Here is a 22,332-nt window from a genome sequence, read left to right on the forward strand (position 1 = left end):
ATTGTTCCGGAGTGCTCAAGATATCTCGAAGATTCGTGTTTCCACTCTGCAGTAGTTCAAGATCTTTCGAGGATGTTCTCTCATTCAAGCCATTTAATTCAACCAACGCAATCTATCTTTTAAATCATTGAACGGTGTTTCTTTTGAGTGGGCCCTAACCCACAAGTCTTATCCCAGGATCTTACCTGACTCTTCTTATTTTCCCAGAGCTATCCTCAAATCTCTTTTCGAAGTTTGACGTAAGAATGATTTATCATCAGTCAAATGCCTTCTCCTAGATCTTTCACAATTCTTTTCATCGTTGGCTCAACCTCTCCTCTTTTAATCATTCCGGAGTGTCTCAATAATTCATGGTGGTGTCTCTCATCGTCATTCTCTGTATTTGAAGACCAAAGAAGATTTTTCTCTCAATCTTGCTCCTTTCTCTTCAAGATTCGTGATGCTAGCTTACTGCCATCCTCTCATAATTGTTTTGATTGTGAGTATTCTTTTCACCTATTCGGAGCATTTCATGAGTTATTTCCATTTCTTTACTCCGAAGGCCATTTTTTCAAATATTAGTCATTCCAGCTTCCAGCTATCTTTCTCCAAATCTTACCGGTGCTTCATTCAAATATCCTCTAATCAGCTCGCGATCTCTTCGTTCACTTTCATCTAAACTCTCTCATGTATCTTTGTTCATTTGCTAATTCTTACCGGTGATTCACCCCTTTTACTTCGTTCGTTTTCAATTCTTACTGGTGGCTCGTTCAAGATTTCTCTTCCTTTGTTATTGTATCGATTCATTTGTTATTTCTAGCCTACCGGTGGTTCGTTCAATATTTTCCCAAGTTGGCGCTATGTCTATCTTAATGCTCTCTGCGAGAATAAGTAGTATGTCAAATCCGCTGCTTGTCATCAATTTAAATTGGTGAAGGATAAGCATAACGTAATTCTTATTCTTGTTCATCCAAGCGATTAATTCCTTATTCCAGAGGTGCATCAACTTCTTGATTCCAATTGTGTTCAGCTTTTTCTTTTCCCGGAGTTTCAAGATCTCTCTTTTATCTCGTCGAAGCTTCATCTAATCATTTCAAGGCTTCAACCTTATTCTTTTCATCCTTCACTTCTTTGTGATCATTCTTTTAACCGGAGTTCTTCATGAAGGTTCTACATGATGGTTCATCAAGGATTTATATTCCTTCTCGAAGTGTTCATTGAGGTTCTTTTTTAAGGAGCTCAATCATTCTTCTTCTTGCATTCTGGTGTGCAATTATTTTTAACTTTTCTTTTGAGATGGTGTTATGTCTTTCTTGACAATTTCCCTTCATGTTTCATGATTCAAAAGTTGTCAGGAATGAGATATTTAAAACCATCAATTTCTTCTTTGGATTTATCTTGGGTTATTTTTCACCTAAAACCTTCCCTAAGGAATGTTGCTATTGGGGTGCTTTTCAATAATCCAAGTTTCCTCCTGTTCTCGCGATGAAAGATGTTTTCATCTCTCCATCGTTCTCAAGCAAGCAATTGTTTTCGTTTGTGGCAGGTTTCCACCTCAAGTTTTTGAGATGTTTTCCATAAGCCCTCAACAAGCTTACTATTTTCGTTGTTGATTTCCCAACAACTCCGTTAAATCCTTCTTTTTAAGGATGCCCTCTCAAATTCATTTGAGGTAGAACATGTTGTTTTCTTCTCCGTTCTTTTCATTGCATTCTTTCATTTCTTCCCGAGGCATTGTGATGATGCTCTCTTCACTCATCATATCGTATTGTGAAGATCATGTTCTTTCCTTTGCTTACCCATTCAACTGGAGTGTCGTGTCCTTCATTCAAGTTCTCTCATCTTATCAAGTTTTGCCTCACTTTTCAACCGGAGTGCTGTCTGAAATCTTTTTACCCATTGTGCCATTCTTTCAATAGTTTCGGAGGCAGTGTGTTGTTGATCTCATCAAGTATCTTCTCATATTGTCAAGCTCTTCTTCAATTCCTTCCATTTACAGTGAGAGTGCTGTCCAAATTATATCATTCTTTTTCCCTCTCTATATTGTTTTAGCCGGAGTGTTGTCGTAATTGATCTTTATCGTTCCTTGTTCCTCTTTTCTAACGGATTGTTTTCAACTTTGAACATCTTCGTCGTTTTCTTTCTTTCAATTTTCAACCTCGCAAGGTTCTTTGGTTTCACTCTTTTGTTAAAGAAGCAACTTAGTTTTACCTCTTATCTTCCTCTTCCTTTTCCCTCCGGTGCCATTCTAGATCTCGGGACGAGATCCTCTCGTAGTGGTGGAGTGTTGTAACGCCCCGAGACCGTTGTGCCAGGTGTCTCCCAGTTATTCACTGTCGTTGCCATGTCTTTTGCTTGCGTGTTGCATTTCATCATGTCATCATGTGCATTGCATCATCATGTTTTTGAAACTTGCATCCGTCCGGGTCTTCCGGTTCTCTCCGTGTCCGTTCTGAGCCCAACCACACTCGCACGCGCCCGCGGCATGTCCGAAATAGTATTTTATAAGTGGCCAGAAAATGTTCTCGAAATGGGATGAGAGTTGGCGTGCGGTGTTGTTATAGTGTAGGTAGACTGTGTGCCAAGTTTCATCGCAATCGGAGTCCGTTTGATGCCCCAACGGATATTTATAGCGGCAATATAGCCGGTCTATCGTCGGACGTTTTCGGTCTCCGAAAACTGTTGCCGGGCTTTCCCTCTCTTTCCTCCCTAGACCGTCTTCACATTTCACTACCTATCCACCAGACCCAACCTAACCTCTCTCGTCAGCCCGCGGCCCTCCTCGCGCCGCGTGTCCGAAAATTGTCCCAGACCCGACCCAAGCAGTCGTCACCGTTTTGTCCGGATCATCCCCAAACATCTACAAAATATCTCTGTTTTCTTGTTTGGACTTTCCTAACCTATAATTTCTCGACCGCCCGATTACGATCGGAGGGTCCGTTGAACCCCTATCCTAACTCACTAACTATATAAACCAGCAACCCTAAAATCTAGGGACTTGTCCCATCCATCCCTCCGTCGCGCCGCCAGTCCACTGTCTTCCTCCTCCTTGGGATCCCCTCCCGATCCAAAACCACCAACCACGACCACCCCCGATCCTCCTCAGTTTCCGCGCCAACCAACTAGTGCCTCCTCTAGATCCCACGTCCACCCAACCAGCGCAGCCACCAGACCGGAGCCCCTCGCCAGTAAGGCCTCGCCACCGTGCGCCCCGGTTCTCTCTCTCCTTGGCCTCTGACCTCCCCTGCGCTCCTTTTTTTTTCTCTTTGAACAGAATCAGGAGCTCCCATGGCTGCCGCCGCCGAGCCGCCCGAGCACCTCCTCCTCTTGAACCGCCATGGCATCCGAGGCCTCCATGCAAGACCACCACCGCCGCCATGGACAGACGCCGTCCAGGGCCCTTGCCGCTGTGCCCTGCTTCTTCCTCCTCCTCGAGGAGATGCCCTCACCTCGAGCATCAGCGCGCCAAGGCCCGCCTTCTGAAGTCCGTTGTCGTCGGAGCTGCCCACCACCAGCAGGTCGCTGCACCTTCTCCTCCGTCCCCTCCTTCCTATCGATCTCTCTCACCGGACTCCCTCTGTCTCCTCTGTAACAGAGAACATCACAGGCCGCCGCTAGTTCCGACCGGGCCCGAGGCCCTCCGTCCTTTCGCCGGCGTTCCCCTTCAGATCCCGCTGCCAGAGCTTCGTCCCTGCTACTCCTCGCGGTCGTCTTCTTCATGTGCGCCGCCAATGCCAGGTCCAGCCTCTGCTTTGAGCAGAGGAGGAGGACGCCCGTGTCTCGCCGCCCGAGCACCGCTGCCTGCCCTCGTCCCCGACGCCGGCGAGATCGCCGCCGCCGGATCCACGTCTCTAGCATGCCCGTGCTCGTGCACGCTCACCTCCACCGGCCGTCTGCAAGCAGCAGCGCCGTCACGGACAAGGTGAGGCACGCAGTTGCCTCGCGCGTCACTGCTTTTCCTCTCTGTTCTTCTCTCATCTCGCCATATCTCTCTATGTTGCCTCAGACCGAATCCGCTCGAGAGCCGCCATGGTTGCGTCCCCTTCGACCCTGCGCGCGAATGCCTCGCTGCTGTTCGCGTTGACCCCGCATCGATCGAGCAGCCACGGTTACAGAGCAAGCTATCGCTGTTTCAGTTTTTAGTTTTGTCAGACTTGCACCAGGGTATGGTTCATGTTGCGTATAAATGCTACTTTTTATCAACTTCCTTCGTAGCCCACTGGTCACTCGTGCATGCATCCATCCAGGAGGTACTGGGTTCGAGTCCCAGGCGCCCCTATTTTTGCCTCTTATTTACCTTTTTTGCACACCACACAGCCAGCCGCTTGGGCTTGGCCCGATTCTGCTGCTGCTGTTGCCTTGCGCACAGAGGGCTCTATATCTATCTACCGCTGGCCTGTGTAGCCCGTGCAGCTCCAGATTCAGCCCGTTTAGATTTTTTCCTGTTCTGTTTTTCCCTAAATTTCCAGTGCATGCATATTTACAGTAAATGCCATCATTTTAAAATGCTCATAACTAAATGTCCATGCATCCAAATAAAACATGTTATATATGTAAAATTCTCAGAATTTTATCTACTTTCATAATCTGCCATTTTCATCTATGTTTAAAATGTTCAAACTGCTGTTTGCATTAATTTGCTTAAATAACTTGTTAAAATGATTTATTTCATAACTATTTAACCGTAACTCAGAATTTAATAAACTTTATAGGTAAATGGGGTAGAATTTTGCCTAGTTTAACATGGTGTCATCTATTTGCATGTTTAACAACTATAAAATATGGTTTAGGGCAGAACAGTGCCAAACCTAATATATGCATATGAGGATTTTTCCGGACTTGTTGTTTGTTGTTCCGGCCTCATTTAAATTTGCCTAGATAGGTAGTTTTCATTTGCTTCACCCCTTGCCATGTTAATCAACATTTAATATTGTTGGGTACAAAAACGAGATCGAACTAAATAACTTGTTGTGGTGTTTCGTCAATATGTAACTCGTTGCATATTGAGCTCCACTTAATTTGTAGGATTGTTTGTGCACTTTGCCATGCCATGCCTCATTAAACCAGACAGGCATCATACTTGATTGTGCATCGTGCCTTGGTTATGTGTTGGTTGTTTACTATGTTGTTTGCTTCTTTCCGGTGTTGTTTCTTCGGTTGGTTCCGATAACGTCGCGTTTGTGAGGAACCGTTCTGCTACGTCCGTTTGTCTTCTTCATGGACTCGTTCTTCTTCCTTGCGGGATTTCAGGCAAGATGACCATACCCTCGAAATCACTTCTATCTTTGCTTGCTAGATGCTCGCTCTTTTGCTATGCCTATGCTGCGATACCTACCACTTGCTTATCATGCCTCCCATATTGTTGAACCAAGCCTCTAACCCACCTTGTCCTAGCAAACCGTTGTTTGGCTATGTTACCGCTTTGCTCAGCCCCTCTTATAGCATTGTTAGTTGCAGGTGAAGATTGAAGTTTGTTCCTTGTTGGGACATGGAGATGTTGTTCCTTGTTGGAACATGTTTACTTGTTGGGATATCATAATATCTCTTATTTAATTAATGCATCTATATACTTGGTAAAGGGTGGAAGGCTCGGCCTTATGCCTGGTGTTTTGTTCCACTCTTGCCGCCCTAGTTTCTGTCATATCGGTGTTATGTTCCCGGATTTTGCGTTCCTTACGCGGTTGGGTTATAATGGGAACCCCTTGACAATTCGCTTTGAATAAAACTCCTCCAGCAAGGCCCAACCTTGGTTTTACCATTCGCCACCTAGCCTCTTTTTCCCTTGGGTTAGGCCAGCCCAAGGGTCATCTTTATTTTAACCCCCCCCGGGCCAGTGCTTGTCTAAGTATTGGTTCGAAATGGGCAGCCTGCGGGGCCACCTCGGGGAAACTTGAGGGCTGGTTTTACTCATAGCTTGACCTATCCGGTGTTGCCCTATGAACAAGATATGTGCAGCTCCCATCAGGATGTCGGCACATCGGGCGACTTTGCTGGACTTGTTTTACCATTGTCGAGAATTTCTTGTAACCGGGATTCCGAGTCTGATCGGGTCTTCCCGCTAGAAGGAATATCCTTCGTTGACCGTGAGAGCTTGTGATGGGCTAAGTTGGGACACCCCTGCAGGGATTTGAACTTTCGAAAGCCATGCCCGCGGTTATGGGCAGATGGGAATTTGTTAATGTCCGGTTGTAGAAAACCTGAAGTTGACCATAATTAAAATGCATCAACCGCGTGTGTAACCGTGATGGTCTCTTTCCGGCGGAGTCCGGGAAGTGAACACGGTGTTGGAGTTATGCTTGACGTAGGTTGTTCTAGGATCACTTCTTGATCATAGATTCTCGACTGTGCTTCGCTTTCTCTTCTTGCTCTCATTTGCGTATGTTAGCCACCATATATGCTAATCGCTTGCTGCAGCTCCACCTCATACCTTTTACCTTACCCATAAGCTTAAATAGTCTTGATCGCGAGGGTGTGAGATTGCTGAGTCCCTGTGACTCACAGATTCTTCCAAAACCAGTTTGCAGTTGCCGATGATACCGTGCAGGTGACGCCACTGAGCTCAGGAGGAGCTCGATGAAGATTTTGTCATTGTATTGTTTCGTTCTAGTTGATCAGTAGTGGAGCCCAGTTGGGGTCAATCGGGGATCTGTGTAGCCTTTGGGGTAGTCTTCTTTTATTTTGGTTCCTTAGTCGGACCTTGTATGTATTTGGTTGATGTAATGCTTTATTCATGTAATTGTGTGAAGTGGCGATTGTAAGCCAACTATGTATCTCTTTCCCTTATGTATTACATGGGTTGTGTGAAGATTACCTCACTTGCGACATTGCTTTTAGTGCGGTTATGCCTCTAAGTCGTGCTTCGACACGTGGGAGATATAGCTGCATCGAGGGCGTTACACACGCGCCCGCGGCTTATCCGAAATAGTGTTTTATAAGTGGCCGGAAAATGTTCTTGGAATGGGATGAAAGTTGGCGTGCGGTGTTGTTATGTTGTAGGTAGGCCGCCTGCAGTTTCATCGCGTTCGGAGTCCGTTTGACGCCCCAACGGATAACTATAGTGGCAGTATAGCCAGTCTAATGTCGGACGTTTTCGGTCTCCGAAAACTGTTGCCGGGCTTTCCCTCTCTTTCCTCTCTAGACTGTCTACACAGCCCACTACCTACCGTCAGGTCCAACCTAACCTCTCTTGTCAGCCTGCGGCCCTCCTCGCGCGCGTCCGGAAGCTGCCCCGGAATCGAACCGGACTTTCGTCACCGTTGGATCCGGATCATCCCCAAACGTCTACAAAACATCTCCGTTTTGTTTCTTGGACTTCCTAACCTAGTTATCTCGGCCCGTCCAATTTTGATCGGAGGGACCAAATCGCGCTACACCTAGTTCCCCAATTACCTTCGGTTTAGTTTTGCACTCAACCAGTCTATTTTTCTCAACCGCCCGATTTCGATCGAAGGGTCCGAATCTACCCTAAACTTCCCCCCTCTTTCCAATTATAGAAGACTCCTAGTCTAAATCTGGCAAAACCCTAATATATAGGGGGTTTGTCCCTGCCGCCGCCGCCACACTGCATCTCCCACCTTGGGATCGATCCCCATCCAATCAGTTTGTGCGTCCCCGATCCAAAAATCATGTCGATCTCCCCCCTCCAACCAGCGCCTCCCCTGATTCCCTCGTCCACCTCCTGCAGCCCCGAGCGCCCGAGGCCCCAACAACCCGTGCACCAGCCGGCCACCGAAGCTCCTCCGTGGCCTCCTTCCTCGCCCGACGACCACCCCCAGGAACTCGCATCGCCCCCTCCGTTTCCTTTCCCTTCCTTTCCCTGTTTTCTTCTCTTCGCTAACCACTCCCTCTCCTCGTGTGCTGTTTTAGAGGGAGCGCCATGGCCTCCTCCGATCGATCCTCCGATGCCTCCCCGAGCCTGCAGTGTACCCAGCTCCTCGTGCCCGAGGGCCTCGCGCGCGAGCTCGACCCCGAGCGTGCCTGAGAGGATCTTCCTCCCGCTGGCCTCCTCTGCGCCAAGTCCATCGCCGTCACCGTCCCGTCGTCAGACCCCCATCCCTGCTGCTCCTCGCCGTTGTCAACTTCCGGTGCGCCGCCAACGACAGTTCCGGCCTCTGCTTTGAGCAGAGGAGGACGCCCGCGTCTCGCCACACCTCGGCGCCGGCGCGCCTCCACAGCTAGACCTCGCCGGAGCAAGCAGCTACTCCACGCCGCCCCATGCGCTCCGGTGAGCCCTGCCGCCGCTTCCCTCTCCCTTCGCCTCGCGCTCTTTCTCCTTTCCTCACCTCTCCATCGCTCGTGCCTCTCTGTTCGAGCAGGACCGCCGCCATGTCCCGCGCCCGAGCTTCATCTGCCGCCACCGTTGCCCGGAACTGACACCGCACGACTCGATCCGCCCGTTCCCACTGGTTCCCGCCGTCCCCGTCGCCGGGACCCCCCTGCCGTCGTCGCCTGCATGTCCATGGGCATGATGTTGTTTCTGTTCTTTAGAAACAAACAGCAGCAGCTTACCCGCTCGTCTCGCTCACGCGTTGACCGAGCGCAGTGCTAGCAGGCCTAGCTGCGCGCCCCCTGCAGGCCTTCCCTCTCCACTAGTTGGGACAAGGCCTAGTGGTGAGCAGCCCAGCCTCCCCTGTGCACCTCTGGGCCTACCAGTTTCGGCCCATTCCATTTTTTTCTGGCCTTTGTGTTTTGCTAATTAATCGGGGAATTATAGTTTTACAGAAAAACCCTCTGACTTCATGCATATAATAACTCTTTAACCGTGCATCGGATTTAAACAAACTTAACATGAAAGTTGCTTAGAATTTTGTGTAGTTTCATAATATGTCATTTTCATCCATGTTTAAAATGTTTAATATCATGTTTGCATATATTTTCCCATATTTCCATGTTAAAATGATTTATTTCATAACTAAATAACCGTAGCTCGGTTTTAAATAATCTCTATATGTAAATGGGGTAGAAAATGCCTAGATTATCATGATGGCTTTATTTTGCATGTTTAACAACTCAAAAATTGTGTTTAGGGCAGAACAATACCAAACCTAATATATGCATATGGGGATTTACCGGAATTGTTGTTCGTTGCTTCCGGCCTCATTTAACCTTGACTAGATAGGTAGTTTTACTTTGCTTCACCCTCTTGCCATGTTTAACAACATTTAATATTGTTGGGTACATAAACGAGATCAAACTACATAACTTGAATGTGGTGTTCCGTCAATATGCAACTCGTTGCATATTGAGATCCACTTAACTTGTAGTGTTGTTTGTGCACTTTGCCATGCCATGCCATGTATCATTTAACCGGACATGCATCATACTTGATTGTGCATCATGCCATGATTATGTGATGGTTGATTACCATGATTGTTTGCTTCTTTCCGGTGTTGCTTCTTCGGGTTGGTTCCGATAACGTCGCGTTTGCGAGGATCCGTTCGACTTCGTCCGGTTGTCTTCTTCATGGACTCGTTCTTATTATTGCGGGATTTCAAGCAAGATGACCATACCCTCGAAATCACTTCTATCGTTGGTTGCTAGTTGCTCGCTCTTTTGCTATGCCTATGCTGCGATACCTACCACTTGCTTATCATGCCTCCCATATTGTTGAACCAAGCCTCTAACCCACCTTGTCCTAGCAGACTGTTGTTTGGCTATGTTACCGCTTTGCTCAGCCCCTCTTATAGCGTTGTTAGTTGCATGTGAAGATTGAAGTTTGTTCCTTGTTGGAACATGGAGATATTGTTCCTTGTTGGAACATGTTTACTTGTTGGGATATCACAATATCTCTTATCTAATTAATGCATCTATATACTTGGTAAAGGGTGGAAGGCTCGGCCTTATGCCTGGTGTTTTGTTCCACTCTTGCCGCCCTAGTTTCCGTCATATCGGTGTTATGTTCCCGGATTTTGCGTTCCTTACGCGGTTGGGTTATAATGGGAACCCCTTGACAGTTCACTTTGAATGAAACTCCTCCAGCAAGGCCCAACCTTGGTTTTACCATTCGCCACCTAGCCTTTTTCCCTTGGGTTAGGCCAGCCCAAGGGTCATCTTTATTTTAACCCCCCGGGCCAGTGCTTGTCAAAGTGTTGGTCCGAACTGAGAAGACTGCGGGGCCACCTCGGGGAAACTTGAGGGCTGGTTTTACTCGTAGGATGTCTCATCCGGTGTTGCCCTGAGAACGAGATATGAGCAGCTCCTTTCAGGATGTCGGCGCATCGGGCGGTCTTGCTGGACTTGTTTTACCATTGTCGAGGATGTCTTGTAACCGGGATTCCGAGCCTGATCGGGTCTTCCCGCTAGAAGGAATATCCTTCGTTGACCATGAGAGCTTGTGATGGGCTAAGTTGGGACACCCCTGCAGGGTTTTGAACTTTCGAAAGCCGTGCCCGCGGTTATGGGCAGATGGGAATTTGTTAATGTCCGGTTGTAGAAAACCTGAAGTTGACCTTAATTAAAATACATCAACCGCGTGTGTAACCGTGAGGGTCTCTTTCCGGCGGAGACCGGGAAGTGAACACGGTGTTGGAGTTATGCTTGACGTAGGTTGTTGTAGGATCACTTCTTGATCATAGTTTCTCGACCGTGCTTTTGCCTTCTCTTCTCGCTCTCATTTGCGTATGTTAGCCACCAAATATGCTAGCCGCTTGTTGTAGCTCCACCTCATACCTTTTACCCTTCCTATAAGCTTAAATAGTCTTGATCGCGAGGGTGTGAGATTGCTGAGTCCCCGTGACTCACAGATACTGCCAAAAACCAGTTTGCAGGTGCGTTGGACCATGCAGATGACGCAACCAAGCTCAAGGAGGAGCTCGATGAAGATTTTGTCCTTTGTTTTGTTTCGTTCTTGTTGATCAGTAGTGGAGCCCAGTTGGGGTTGATCGGGGATCTGTGTAGCATTTGGGGTAGTCTTCTTTTATTTTGGCTCCGTAGTCGGGCCTTGATTGTATTTGGATGATGTAATGCTTTATTCATGTAATTGTGTGAAGTGGCGATTGTAAGCCAACTATGTATCTCTTTCCCTTATGTATTACATGGGTTGTGTGAAGATTACCTCACTTGCGACATTGCTTTCAATGCGGTTATGCCTCTAAGTCGCGCTTCGACACGTGGGAGATATAGCCGCATCGAGGGCGTTACAGTCATGATAATCTAGATCTGTCAGAAAAATAGCTCGAAACAAAAATAGGAGATTTTTCCGTGATACGGGAGTCAAAACCTTCGGGAGAATATATAATGAATTTTTACCGACCAAAATACGTATCATGCAAGAAAACGGAGTCCGGAAGGCACGCGAGGTGCTCACAAGGTAGGGGGCGCGCCCAGGGGGTATGGCACGCCCACCACCCTCGTGGGGCCCTCGTGTCCTTCCCGGACTGCTACTTATTTTTCTATTTTTCTAAATATTCCAAAACGGAGAAATATTGCCTTAAAAATTGTTTTGGAGTCGGTTTACTTACCATACCACATACCTATTCCTTTTCAGGGTCTGAAACGTTCCGGAAAGTGTCCCTTATGTATTCCTCCGGGGTTATGGTTTCAATAATATTGGTTTCAACATTTATGGGATTACCTGAGATATAATGTTTAATTCTTTGACCGTTTACCACCTTCGGATTTGTGCCCTCGAAGTTGTTGATTTTTATGGCACCGGAACGATAGACCTCTTCGATGACGTAGGGGCCTTCCCATTTAGAGATAAGTTTTCCTGAAAAAAATCTTAAACGAGAGTTGTATAGCAATACATAATCACCTACATTAAACTCACACTTTTGTATCCTCTTGTCATGCCATCTTTTAACTTTTTCTTTAAACAACTTGGCATTTTCATAAGCTTGGGTTCTCCATTCATCAAGTGAGCTAATATCAAATAACCTCTTCTCACCAGCAAGTTTGAAATCATAGTTGAGCTCTTTAATAGCCCAATATGCCTTATGTTCTAGTTTGAGAGGTAAGTGACATGCTTTTCCAGAAACCATTTTATACGGAGACATGCCCATAGGATTTTTGTATGCAGTTCTATATGCCCATAATGCATCATCAAGTTTCTTAGACCAATTCTTTCTGGACCTATTAACAGTCTTTTGCAAAATTAATTTGAGCTCTCTATTGCTCAACTCTACTTGACCACTAGACTGTGGGTGATAAGGAGATGCAATTCTATGGTTAACATCATATTTAGCAAGCATTTTACGGAAGGCACCATGAATAAAGTGTGAACCACCATCGGTCATTAAATATCTAGGGACTCTAAACCTCAGAAAAATAACTTCTTTAAGCATTTTAATAGAAGTGTTATGATCAGCACTACTAGTTGGAATAGCTTCTACCCACTTAGTAACGTAATCAACAGCAACTAGGATATGTGTGTATCCATTAGAGGTAGGAAAAGGTCAAAGCCCCAAACATCAAACGGTTCAATAACAAGAGAATAATTCATAGGCATTTCTTGACGTCTACTAATATTACCAATTCTTTGACATTCATCACAAGAAAAGACAAACTTACGGGCATCCTTGAAGAGAGTAGGCCAATAAAAACCAGATTGCAATACCTTATGTGCAGTTCTATCTCCAGCGTGGTGTCCTCCATAAGACTCGGAATGACACTTGCGTAGGATCTGTTCCTATTCATGCTCAAGTACACAACGTCTAATAACACCATCTACTCCTTCTTTATAAAGATGTGGGTCATCCCAAAAGTAATGTCTCAATTCATAGAAGAACTTTTTCTTTTGCTGGTATGTGAAGCTAGGTGGTATAAACTTAGCAACAATATAATTAGCATAATCAGCATACCATGGAGTACTACGAGAAGTACTTATAACATTTAATTGTTCATCAGGAAAGTTTTCATTAATAGGCAGTGGGTCATCAAGAATATTTTCTAACCTAGACAAGTTGTTTGCAACGGGGTTCTCAGCTCCCTTTCTATCAACAATATGTAAATCAAATTCTTGTAGCAAGAGAACCCATCTAATAAGTCTAGGTTTAGCATCTTTATTTTTTCATAAGGTATTTAATAGCAGCATGATCAGTTTGAATAGTTACTTTAGAATCAACAATATAAGATCTGAACTTATCACAAGCAAATACAACTGCTAAAAGTTCTTTTTCAGTAGTAGCATAATTTCTTTGAGCATTGTCTAGGTCTTACTAGCATAATGAATAACATTTAATTTCTTATCAACTCTTTGCCCTAGAACAGCACCTACAACATAAACACTAGCATCACACATAATTTCAAAGGGTAAATTCCAATCAGGTGGCTGAACAACAGGTGCAGAGACTAATGCTTTCTTAAGTATTTCAAATGCTTCTACACAATCATCATCAAAGAGAAATGGTATATCTTTTTGCAATAAATTAGTCAGAGGCCGAGAAATTTTTGAGAAGTCCTTAATGAACCTCCTATAAAATCCAGCGTGACTAAGGAAACTTCTTATACCTTTGATGTCCTTGGGACATGGCATCTTTTCAATAGCATCAACCTTGGCTTTATCAACTTCAATACCTCTTTCAGAAACTTTGTGCCCCAAGACAATACCTTCATTAACCATAAAGTGGCACTTTTCCCAATTCAAGACAAGATTAGTTTCTTCACATCTCTGCAAAACTCGATCAAGATTGCTCAAGCAATCATCGAAAGAGGAACCATAGATGGAAAAGTCGTCCATGAAAACCTCACAAATCTTTTCACAAAAGTCGGAGAATATAGCCATCATTCATCTTTGAAAGGTAGCAGGTGCATTACATAAACCAAAAGGCATACGTCTATAAGCAAAAGTACCAAAAGGGCATGTAAAAGTAGTCTTTGATTGATCTCTAGCCGACACGGGTATTTGAGAGAAACCAGAATAACCATCTAGAAAGCAATAGTGTGTATGTTTGCATAATCTTTCTAGCATTTGATCAATAAAAGGTAAGGGGTAATGATCTTCTTAGTAGCTTTATTTAATTAGCGGAAATCAATTACTATCCTATAACCTGTGATAATTCTTTGTGGAATCAATTCATCTTTATCATTAGGAACAACAGTAATACCTCCCTTCTTAGGGACACAATGGACATGACTTACCCACTCACTATCAGCAATGGGATAGATTATACCTGCCTCCAGAAGCTTAAGTATTTCTTTTCTTACCACTTCTTTCATTTTAGGATTCAGACATCGTTGAGGATCACGAACTGGTTTGGCATCTGCTTCCAAATTTATTTTATGTTGACATAGAGTGGGCTAATGTCCTTAAGATCATCAAGAGTATATCCAATAGCGGCACGATGCTTCTTCAGAGTTTTCAATAATCTTTCCTCTTCATGCTCTGAAAGGTTAGCACTAATAATAACAGGATATATCTTCTTTTCATCAAGATAAGCATATTTAAGATTATCAGGCAAAAGTTTAAGCTCAAACACGGGATCACCCTTGGGTGGAGGAGGATCCCCTAAAATTTCAATAGGCAAATTGTGTTGCAGAATAGGTTCCTGTTTAAAGAATACTTCATCTATTTCCCTTTTTTCATTCATGAACATATTATTTTCATGGTCTAGCAAATAGTGTTCTAAAGGATCACTAGGAGGTACGGCAATAGAAGCAAGACCAATAATTTCATCCTTACTAGGTAATTCTTCCTCACGATGTTGTTTACTAAATTTAGAGAAATTAAACTCATGAACCATATCATCCAAGCCAATAGTAACAACATTCTTTTCGCAGTCTATCTTAGCATTAACAGTATTCAAGAAGGGTCTACCAAATATAATGGGACAAAAGCTATCTTGCGGAGAAGTAAGAACAAGAAAATCAGCAGGATATTTAGTTTTCCCACACAAGACTTCAACATCTCTAACAATTCCAATTGGTGAAATAGTATCTCTATTGGCAAGTTTAATTGTGACATCAATATTTTCTAACTCTGCAGGTGCAATATCATGCATAATTTCTTTGTATAAGTCATGAGGTATAACACTAGCACTGGCACCCATATCACATAAGCCATGATAACAATGATCTCCTATTTTAACAGAAATAACAAGCACACCTACCACAGGTCTATGTTTATCTTTAGCACAGGGTTTAGCAATTCTAGTTGTTTCACCTTCGAACTGAATAACATGCCCATCAATATTATTAGACAAGATATCTTTAACAATAGCAATATTAGGTTCTACTTTAACTTGCTCAGGAGGTGTATAAGTTTTAATATTGCTTTTACGAACAACAGTTGAAGCTTTAGCATGATCCTTTACTCTAACAGGGAAAGGTGGTTTCTCAACATAAGCAGTATGAACAATAGGATCATTGTAAATGATAGTCTTTTCTTCAACTTTAATAGGTGCAGCTACTTTTACTTCTATGGGAGGATGATATTTAAACCACTTCTCCTTAGGGAGATCAACATAAGTAGCAAAAGATTCACAGAAAGAAGCTACAATCTCAGAGTCAAGTCCATATTTAGTGCTAAACTTACGGAAAATATCGGTGTCCATAGAAGATTTGACACAATCAAACTTAGGTGTCATACCTGACTCTTTACCTTCGTCGAGGTCCCAATCTTCAGAGTTGCATTTAACTCTATCCAATAAATTCCATCTGAATTCAATAGTCTTCATCATAAAAGAGCCAGCACAAGAAGTATCGAGCATGGTGCGATTGTTTTCAGAAAGCCGAGCATATAAATTTTGAATAATCATTTCTCTTGAGAGCTCATGATTGGGGCATGAATATAACATTGATTTAAGCCTCCCCCAAGCTTGAGCGATGGTTTATCCTTCGCGAGGCCAGAAATTATATATATAATTGCGATCACGGTGAATAAGATGCATAGGGTAATACTTCTGATGAAATTCCAATTTCAATCTTTTATAGTCCCATGATCTCATATCATCACATAGCCTATACCATATCAATGCGTCTCCCTTCAAAGATAAAGGGAAGACCTTCTTCTTAGCAACATCATCAGGTATACCTGCAAGCTTAAATAATCCACAAACTTCATCCACATATATTAAGTGCTCATCAGGATGCTTTGTTCCATCTCCTGTAAAAGGGTCAGCTAGCAGTCTTTCCATCATACCCGAAGGAAATTCAAAAGGAGTTTCATTTTCAATAGGTTCAGTAGGTTGAGGAGCAACTCTTTGCTCTACCGGACGGGGTGAAGATACCCCGAACAAGCCCCTCATAGAATTACTTTCCATGGTAAAAAGTGACAGTAAATTTCAGCACACTATATTAATTTTTCCTTACCAAATTCCACCTACCAAAGGCGCTACATTCCCCAGCAATGGCACCAGAAAAGAGTCTTGATGACCCACAAGTATAGGGGATCTATCGTAGTCCTTTCGATAAGTAAGAGTGTCGAACCCAACGAGGAACAGAAGGAAATGATAAGCGGTTTCCAGCAACGTATTCTCTGCAGGTACTGAAATAAGTGGTAACAGATAGTTTTGTGATAAGATAAATTGTAACGAGCAAATAGTAACAAAAGTAAATAAAGTGCAGCAAGGTGGCCCAATCCTTTTTGTAGCAAAGGACAAGCCGGAACAAACTCTTATAATAGGAAAAGCGCTCCCGAGGACACATGGGAATATCGTCAAGCTAGTTTTCATCACGTTCATATGATTCGCGTTCGATACTTTGATAATTTGATATGTGGGTGGACCGGTGCTTGGGTGCTATTCTTACTTGAACAAGCATCCCACTTATGATTAACCTCTATTGCAAGCATCCACAACTACAACAAAAGTATTAAGGTAAACCTAACCATAGCATGAAACATATGCATCCAAATCAGCCCCTTACGAAGCAACGCATAAACTAGGGTTTAAGCTTCTGTCGCTCTAGCAACCCATCATCTACTTATTACTTCCCAATGCCTTCCTCTAGGCCCATAAGCTTCAAAGTGACACTTGCGTATGATCTGTTCCTGTTCATCTCAGGTACACAATGTCTAATAACACCATCTACTCCTTCTTTATAAAGATGTGGGTCATCCCAAAAGTAATGCCTGAAATCATAGAAGAACTTTTTCTTTTGCTGGTATGTGAAACTAGGTGGTATAAACTTAGCAACAATGTAATTAGCATAATCAGCATACCATGATCCATGGAGCAGTATGAGAGGTATTTATGACATTTAATTGCTCATCGGGAAAGCTATCATCAATAAGTAGTGGGTCATCAAGCACATTTTCTAGCCTAGACAAGTTGTCTGCAATGGGGTTCTCAGCTCCCTTTCTATCAACGATATGTAAATCAAATTCTTGTAGCAAGAGAACCCATCTAATAAGTCTAGGTTTAGCATCTTTCTTTTCCATAAGATATTTAATAGCAGCATGATCAGTGTGAATAGTTACTTTCGAATCAACAATATAAGGTCTGAACTTATCACAAGCAAATACAACTGCTAAGAATTCTTTTCAGTAGTAGTGTAATTTCTTTGAGCATTGTCTAGGGTTTTAGTAGCATATTGAATAAAATTTAATTTCTTATCAACTCTTTGACCTAGAACAGCACCTACAGCATAATCACTAGCATCACACATAATTTCAAAGGGTAAATTCCAATCAGGTGGCTGAATGATAGGTGCAGAGATCAATGCTTTCTTAAGTATTTCAAATGCTTCTACACAATCATCATCAAAATTAAATGGTATATCTTTTTGTAATAAATTAGTCAGAGGCCGAGAAATTTTTGAGAAGTCCTTAATGAACCTCCTATAAAATCCGGCATGACTAAGGAAAATTCTTATACCTTTGATGTCCTTGGGACATGGCATCTTCTCAATAGCATCAACCTTGGCTTTATCAACCTCAATACCTCTTTCAGAAACTTTGTGCCCCAAGACAATACTTTCATTAACCATAAAGTGGCACTTTTCCCAATTCAAGACAAGATTAGTTTCTTCGCATCTCTGCAAAACTCGATCAAGGTTGCTCAAGAAATCATCAAAAGAAGATCCATAGACAGAGAAATTGTCCATGAAAACCTCACAAATCTTTCCACAAAAGTCAGAGAATATAGCCATCATGTATCTTTGAAAGGTAGCAGGTGCATTACATAGACCAAAAGGCATACGTCTATAAGCAAAAGTACCAAAAGGGCAAGTAAAAGTAGTCTTTGATTGATCTTTGGCTGACACAGGTATTTGAGAAAAACCAGAATAACCATCTAGAAAGCAAAAATGTGTATGTTTGGATAATGTTTCTAGCATTTGATCGATAAAAGGTAAGGGGTAATGATCCTTTTTAGTGGCCTTATTTAATTTGCGGAAATCAATTACCATCCTATAACCTGTAATAATTCTTTAAGGAATCAATTCATCTTTATCATTAGGAACGACAGTAATACCTCACTTCTTAGGGACACAATGAACATGACTTACCCACTGACTATCAGCAACGAGATAAATTATACCTGCCTCACCTTTCTTACCACTTCTTTCATTTTAGGATTCAGCCGTCATTGATGATCACGAACTGGTTTAGCATCTTCTTCCAAATTAATTTTATGTTGACATAGAGTGGGACTAATGCCCTTAAGATCATCAAGAGTATACCCAATAGCAGCACAGTGCTTCTTCAGAGTTTTCAATAATCTCTCCTCCTCATGCTCTGAAATATTAGCACTAATAATAACATGATATATCTTTTTCTCATCAAGATAAGCATATTTAAGAGTATCAAGTAACGGTTTAAGCTCAAACACGGGATCACCCTTGGTGGAGGAGGATCCCCTAGGATTTCAAAAGGCAAATTGTGTTTCAGAATAGGTTCCTGTTTAAAGAATACTTCATCTATTTCCCTTCTTTCATTCATAAACATGTTATTTTCATGGTCTAGCAAATATTTTTCTAAAGGATCACTAGGAGGTACGGCAATAGAAGCAAGACCAGTAATTTCATCCTTACTAGGTAATTCTTCTTCACGGTGTTGTCTACTAAATTTAGAGAAATTAAATTCATGAGTCATATCATCTAAACTGATAGTAACAACATCCCTTTTGCAATCTATGGTAGCATTAAGAGTGTTTAAGAAGGGTCTACCAAATATAATGGGACAAAAGCTATCTTGTGGGGAACCAAGAACCAAACAATCAGCAGGATATTTAGTTTTCCCACACAAGACTTCAATATCTCTAACAATTCCCATTGCTCAAATAGTATCTCTATTGGCAAGTTTAATTGTGACATCAATATCTTCTAACTCAATAGGCGCAATATCATGCATAATTTCTCTATATAGGCTAATAGGTATTGCACTAGCACTGGCACCCACATCACATAAACCATGATAACAATGATCTCCTATTTTAACAGAAATAACAGGCATGCCTACCACAGGTCTAGGTTTATCTTTAGCACAAGGTTTAGCAATTCTAGCAGTTTCATCACAGAAATAAATAACATGCCCATCAATATTATCAGACAAGAGATCTTTACCAATAGCAATATCAGGTTCAACTTTAATTTGCTCATGAGGTGTATATGTTTTAATATTTCTTTTACGAACCACAGTTGAAGCTTTAGCATGATCCTTTATCCTAACAGGAAAAGGTGGTTTCTCAATATAAGAAGAAGGAACAATAGGATCATTATAAGTGACAATCTTTTCTTCAACTTTAATAGGTGCGGCTACTTTTACTTCTATGGGAGGATGATAATTAAACCACTTCTCCTTGGGGAGATCAACATAAGTAGCAAAAGATTCACAGAAAGAAGCTACTATCTCAGAGTCAAGTCCATATTTAGTGCTAAATTTACGGAAAACATAGGTATCCATAAAAGATTTAACATAATCAAACCTAGGTGTCATACCTGACTCCTTACCTTTGTCGAGGTCCCAATCTTCAGAGTTGCGTTTAATTCTTTCCAATAAATCCCCTTTGAATTCAATAGTCTTCATCATAAAAGAGCCAGCACAAGAAGTATCAAGCACGGTGCGATTGGTATCAGAAAGCCAAGCATAAAAATTTTGAATAATCATTTCTCTTGAGAGCTCATGATTGGGGCATGAATATAACATTGATTTAAGCCTCCCCAAGCTTGAGCGATGCTTTCTCCTTCGCGAGGCCAAAAATTATATATATAATTGCGATCACGATGAACCAGATGCATAGGATAAAACTTCTGATGAAATTCCAATTTCAACTGTTTGTAATTCCAAGACCCCATATCATCACATAGCCTATACCATGTCGATGCATCTCCCTTCAAAGATAAAGGGAAGACCTTCTTCTTAACAACATCTTCGGGTACACCTGCAAGCTTAAATAATCCACAAACTTCATCCACATATTTTAGATGCTCATGAGGATGTTTTGTTCCATCTCCTAAAAAGGGATTAGCTAGCAGTTTTTCTATCATACCCGAAGGAATTTCAAAGCAGACATTTTCATTTTCAGTAGGTTGAGGAGCAACTCTTTGCTCTGCTGGTCGGGGTGAAGATACCCTGAACAAGCCCCTCAGAGGTTACTTTCCATACTAACAAGTGACAGTAAATTTCAGCACACTATATAAAATTTTCCTTACCAAATTCCACCTACCAAAGGCGCTTCACTCCCCGGCAACGGCGCCAGAAAAGAGTCTTGATGACCCACAAGTATAGGGGATCTATCGTAGTCCTTTTGATAAGTAAGAGTGTCAAACCCAACGAGGAGTAGAAGGAAATGATAAGCGGTTTCCAGCAAGGTATTCTCTGCAAGTACTGAAACAAGTGGTAACAGATAGTTTTGTGATAGGATAGTTTGTAACAAGCAACAAGTAACAAAAGTAAATAAGGTGCAGCAAGGTGGCCCAATACTTTTTGTAGCAAAGGACAAGCCTGGACAAACTCTTATATAGAGAAAGGCACTCCCGAGGACACACAGGAATATCATCAAGCTAGTTTTCATCACGCTCATATGATTCGCGTTCGGTACTTTGATAATTTGGTATGTGGGTGGACCGGTGCTTGGGTACTGTCCTTACTTGGACAAGCATCCCACTTATGATTAACCTCTATTGCAAGCATCCACAACTACAACAAAAGTATTAAGGTAAACCTAACCATAGCATGAAACATATGGATCCAAATCAGCCCCTTACGAAGCAACGCATAAACTAGGGTTTAAGATTCTGTAACTCTAGCAACCCATCATCTACTTATTACTTCCCAATGCCTTCCTTTAGGCCCAAATAATGGTGAAGTGTCATGTAGTCGACATTCACATAACACCACTAGAGGAGAGACAACATACATCTCATCAACATATCGAACGAATACCAAATTCACATGACTACTAATAGCAAGACTTCTCCCATGTCCTCAGGAACAAACGTAACTACTCACAAAGCATAAACATGTTCATAATAAGAGGGGTATTAATATGCATATAGGATCTGAACATATGATCTTCCACCAAATAAACCAACTAGCATCAACTACAAGGAGTAACTAACACTACTAGCAACCTACTAGCACCAATCCCGGACTTGGAGACAAGAATTGGACACAAGAGATGAACTAGGGTTTTGAGAGGAGATGGTGCTAATGAAGATGTTGATGGAGATTGCCCTCTCCCGATGAGAGGAGCGTTGGTGATGACGATGGTGATGATTTCCCCCTCCGGGAGGGAAGTATCCCCGGCAGAACAGCCCTGCCGGAGCTCTAGATTGGATCCGCTAAGGTTCCGCCTCGTGGCGGCGGAGTCTCGTCCCGAAAAGTTCCTCCTTATTTTTTTCTCATCGAAAGACTTCATATAGGAGAAGATGGACGTCGGAGAGCCACCAGGGGGCCCACGAGGTAGGGGGCGCGCCCTAAGGGGGGCGCCCCCACCCTCGTGAGCAGGGTGTGGGCCCCCTGGCCTTCATCTTTGGTGAGGATTTTTCTTTATTTATTTTAAGACATTCCGTGGAGTTTCAGGACTTTTGGAGTTGCGCAGAATAGGTCTCTAATATTTGCTCCTATTCCAGCCCAAAATTCCAGCTGCCGGAATTCTCCCTCTTCATGTAAACCTTGTAAAATAAGAGAGAATAGCCATAAGTATTGTGACATAAAGTGAAATAACAGCCCATAATGCAATGAATATCGATATAAAAGCATGATGCAAAATGGACATATCACGCGACACCCCGACCCGCAGCCGGTATCACCGTGGGCGCCACGCCACGGCCAGCCCCAGGGTTATGCTGCATCACGGCACCACGGCCGGACCTAGAGGCCGGCGGCGGCACCACGCCACGGCCACCACCAATGCCCGACGGCAGCGCGACCCCGGCGCGACCAGTCCCAGGAGGCGCGGTCGGCCTTTTCCCCGGCGACAACGCATTACCACGACCAGCCATGGCCTCAAGCGGGGGAATGCGACGAGCGCGACC

At 43.1% G+C, this 22,332-nt stretch overlaps 1 long non-coding RNA gene across 1 annotated transcript; it reads left to right on the forward strand.

Annotated features, from left to right (window-relative positions):
• Positions 1 to 3,258: 3,258 nt before the first annotated feature.
• Positions 3,259 to 4,616, forward strand: LOC125556148 (uncharacterized). The gene is made up of 3 exons (XR_007305021.2): positions 3,259 to 3,497; positions 3,575 to 3,901; positions 3,986 to 4,616. It is a non-coding gene; the product is annotated as an uncharacterized LOC125556148 (long non-coding RNA).
• Positions 4,617 to 22,332: the final 17,716 nt, after the last annotated feature.

The sequence above is a fragment of the Triticum urartu genome, chromosome 5A (assembly GCF_056163025.1).
Source record: "Triticum urartu cultivar PI428250 chromosome 5A, HENAU_Tu73, whole genome shotgun sequence".
Lineage (NCBI taxonomy): Eukaryota > Viridiplantae > Streptophyta > Magnoliopsida > Poales > Poaceae > Triticum > Triticum urartu.